The 4,643-nt window shown below is 33.7% G+C and overlaps 1 non-coding gene across 1 annotated transcript; it reads right to left on the bottom strand.

Moving 5' to 3' along the window:
• Positions 1–1,145: 1,145 nt before the first annotated feature.
• Positions 1,146–1,252, bottom strand: LOC136221270 (small nucleolar RNA R71). Its single transcript, XR_010685046.1, has one exon. It is a non-coding gene; the product is annotated as a small nucleolar RNA R71 (small nucleolar RNA).
• Positions 1,253–4,643: the final 3,391 nt, after the last annotated feature.

The raw sequence follows: 4,643 nt of genomic DNA, 5'->3' as shown, positions 1-4,643 counted from the left end.
TAGGCTTGTCTATTTTCCTTCAATTCATTCTTTGAGAATTAATTTGGTTAAGGTAGCAATCTAACCCGACCGTAGGAGGATTGTCTGCGGTTCAAAGCCTTTTAATTGACGGAGTTTACGTTATTACACTTTTATAATTTATACAAAGTTTAAAGTTGTTTTCTTTGCTTAATGCAAACGAATACAATTATTCTCTTATTTTAAACACTAAACATTTCTATTTTGTAATTCATATTCAAAACAGAATTGATTTCTAACATTCTACATATTCTAACCTAATTCTTATTCAATCATTCTCAAAACCAATTTCAAATAACGATTATCTATTTTTATAAACCTTATGTCGTATTTAATCTACACATAAATAAGTTTTTATTGAAAAACGTTTCATGTGGGATCAATATCTTTTTATTACTACAAGCGAAACCGTGCACTTGCGGAAATCGCTCAACAAGTTTTTGGCGCCGTTGCCGGGGAACGCCAAAATTTTTTAACAAAAATTTAGATTTTTCGTGTTTTATTTCAAATCTAGGTTTATACATACTTATTTTAACTTTTATATTTTATTTATTTTTATTTACTAACATATTTATTTTTCAATTCTGTTTTGAAGGTAGTCTTGGTTCGTGCAAAAAAATTTCAAGTTCATGCGCAGTTCTCGAAGTTCAGGCATTCCACCAAAGCCGCTTGATCCAGAAATTGAAAAGACATTTAAAAAGCAAAAGAAAGACAAGAAAAACAAAAACAAACAAAATTTCGAATCACATCCAGAAAATATGGCAACACTTATGGATTACGCTAGGCCAGGAGTTGCCGTTGTAACAAATAACATAGTTAGACCCCAAATAAATGCACACCAATTTGAAATTAAGCCAGCTTTGCTTAATATGTTGCAAAACAATGTAACATTTTATGAGTTACCTAACGAAAATCCTAACACCCATTTGACAAATTTCCTTGAAATTTGTGACACTTTTAAAATAACAGATGTAACTGCCGAAGCAATCAAACTTCGACTCTTTCCTTTCACTTTGAAGGATAGAGCCAAAAAGTGGTTAACTTCTATGCCAGGCGCAACATTTGAAACTTGGGACCAACTAGCCCAAACATTTTTATTAAAATATTTCCCTTTAGCAAAAACCGCAAAAGTCATAAAAGAGTCAACATCTTTTTCTCAAAATGATAATGAAACTCTTTATGAGGCTTGGTAACGTTTTAAAGAACTTCAACGTTTATGCCCACACCACCAATTGCTCGATGCACTTTTAATGCAAACATTTTATAATGGGTTGAATCCTACAACTAGAGGTTCATTAGATGCTATGTCGGGAGGGTTATTTATGAAGAAGACATCCGCCCAAGCAAGAGAACTTTTAGAGGAAATGACAATCAACAGCAGTATGTGGCTCGTAGAACGTGGACACATACCGGTGGCGAAACCATCATCCTCAACCACATCATCCGTTAAAGGTATAGTGAATCTTGATCCTGTTGCGATGTTACAAGCCCAATTTTCTGCCTTGTCGCACAAAATTGATAGGTTTATGGCACCATGCGATACCAATGGTAATCCAATCCAAACGGATGTGGATTACGAAGGTATGAGAGAGATTGAACAGGTAAATTTTGTCCAAGGGCAAAACCAAACTAATAATCCTTACTGTAGTACTTATAATTCTGGTTGGAGGAATCATCCTAACTTTAATTGGAAAGATAATAATAATAATGTAAATGCTAATCAAAATCGTACCAATACTTATCAAAATCAATCAAGAGATACGATTAGCACTTTATCTTCTAAAATCGACAAATTCATAGATGCTATCGGTGGAAAAATAAGTAATCATGACGATGGTTTTAAACGGATCGAGAATAAATTCGACCAGCTTATTAAAAACCACTCATCTAGCATCCATAATTTGGAGGTTCAAATAGGACAAATTACTAAATCAATTCCATCCCGAAAAGAGGGAAGTCTTCCCAGCCATACGGAAGAAAATCTAAAAGAGCATGTAAAGGCTATCACTCTTCGTTCAAGGAAAAATTACTTAGGTCCGGAAATGCCCGGAGATTCTACTTTACCAGGAACTGATTCACCAACGAAATCTAAAGAAGATACATTAAATACAAAAAGTTCACCTATTGACTCAAGTACAAAAACTTTTGTACCCAAACCACCATTTCCACACAAAGTCCGAAATAAAGATTATGACAAACAACTTTTAACGTTTTTGGACAAACTTAAAAATTTGCATATTAATTTGACATTTATAGATGTGATAACGCAGATTCCTAACTATGGTAAGTTTTTAAAAGATTTAATTTCGAAAAAGATCAGTTGGGAAGGAATTTCATCCATATCGTTAACTGAAGATTGTAGTTTAATAGTGTCAAGCAATTTGCCCACTAAACTCAAAGATTCTGGATGTTTTACCATCCCGTGTAAATTAGGAGATATCGAATTCCCAAATTGTCTTTGTGATTTAGGAGCAAGTATAAACTTAATGCCGTTGTCTATTTTTAACAAGTTAGGTTTAGAAGAAGATATCAAGCGTACCAATATGGTTTTGCAATTAGCGGATCAAACCACTAAGAGACCATATGGTATAATTGATGACGTTTTAGTTAAAGTTGATAAATTTATTTTTCCTACCAATTTCGTTATATTAGACTTTGCATATGAAGTTAATTGTCCAATGATTTTTGGTAGACCGTTTATCAACACGGGACGTGCATTAGTCGATGTGTCGGAAGGGAAAGTAGTTTTAAGAATAGGTGAAGATAAGATCGAGTTTAATATGAACAAAGTGATGAAGTATCCTATGGAGGAATTCGCTTGTATGAAACTCGACTTGGTCGAAGAATGTGTTAATGACATTGTTCAAAGTGAAGAAATAATAGAACCTATAATGGGAGAAGATTTAGAAGATAAGGACCCAGAGCCTTTGATTCGAGAAGATGGACCAGTTCCGCCTTCAATTGTAGTACCCCCTAAATTAGAACTTAAAGAGTTACCAAACCATTTGAGGTACGCTTTCTTAGGCAAAGGCGATTCTCTACCTATAATTATCTCTAACAAGTTAACTAATGATCAAAAAGAAAAATTGAAAGAAGTTGTTAGAAATAGGATAGGAAGTATGGGATGGCAAATTTCAGACTTAAAAGGAATTAATCCTAGTATTGTAATGCACAGAATTCACTTAGAAGAAGATAAGCCACCTAAAGCGGATAGGCAAAGATGCTTAAATCCGAACATGAAAGAAGTAGTAAAAAATGAGATTACTAAACTTTTAGACAATGGAATCATTTATCCTATATAGGATAGTGAATGGCTTAGTCCAATCCATTGTGTACCTAAAAAGAAAGGCATAATTGTAGTAAGGAATGACGAAGGTGAATTAATACCTACACGAACCACCACCGGTTGGAGGGTTTGTATAAATTATAGGAACCTAAACAAAGCAACCAGGAAAGATCATTTTCCTCTACCTTTCATTGATCAAATGATCGAAAGGATAACCGATCATGCTTTTTATTGTTTTCTAGATGGGTATTCCGGATTCATTCAAATTTATATTTACCCGGATGACCAAGATAAAACAACATTCACATGTCCTTATGGAACCTTTGCATATAGGAGAATGCCCTTTGGTCTATGTAATGCACCAACAACATTTCAACGTTGTATGACTGTAATTTTTAACGATTTCATTGAATATATCATGTAAGTTTTATGGATGATTTTTCAGTTTATGGAGATTCTTTTGATGCATGTTTAGGAAACTTAGATAAAGTATTGTCTAGATGTCAAGAGACGAATTTAGTTTTAAACTGGGAAAAATGTCATTTCATGGTTGACGAAGGAATTGTTTTAGGTCATAAGATATCTGAAAAAGGATTAGAAGTGGATAGAGCAAAAATAGCAGTGATAGAAAAATTACCCCCTCCAACTACTATAAAGGGAGTACGGTCATTTTTAGGATATGCAGGGTTTTACATAAGATTTATTAAAAACTTTTCTGTAATTTTCAAACCACTTACTAATTTGCTCATGAAAGATTCAACCTTTGAATTTAATGAAGATTGTGTTAAAGCTTTTGAAACATTGAAAATAGCTTTAGTCAGTGCACTAATAATTGCTAAACCCGATTGGGATTTACCTTTTGAAATTATGTGTGATGCAAGTGATTTAGCCGTAGGATGTGTTTTAGGTCAAAGGAAGGATAAGAAGCTTCATGTTATTTATTATGCCAGTCACACATTGTCCAGTGCACAGTTAAATTACACCACAACCGAAAAAGAAATGCTAGCGGTAGTTTTTGCATGTGATAAGTTTAGGTCGTATTTATTAGGATCTAAAGTTATTATATATACCGATCACGCAGCTTTAAGGTATCTATTTGCTAAGAAGGATGCAAACCCGCGTCTTATTAGATGGGTATTGTTGTTGTAAGAATTTGACATAGAAATTAAAGACATAAAGGGAGTAGAAAACATTGTCGTCGATCATCTATCAAGACTTGAAGATGAAAACGGTCCTATCAGTGAAACTGTCGATATATATAGGAGATGATTTCCCTGATGAATATCTCTATCAGATAAAAAGTGTCATGTCACCATGGTATGCGGATATAGCCAATTAT

This window comes from Euphorbia lathyris, chromosome 2 (assembly GCF_963576675.1).
Source record: "Euphorbia lathyris chromosome 2, ddEupLath1.1, whole genome shotgun sequence".
NCBI classification, from domain to species: domain Eukaryota; kingdom Viridiplantae; phylum Streptophyta; class Magnoliopsida; order Malpighiales; family Euphorbiaceae; genus Euphorbia; species Euphorbia lathyris.
The sequence above is the reverse complement of the archived record's forward strand: the minus strand, read 5'-3'. Positions and strand labels throughout refer to the sequence as shown.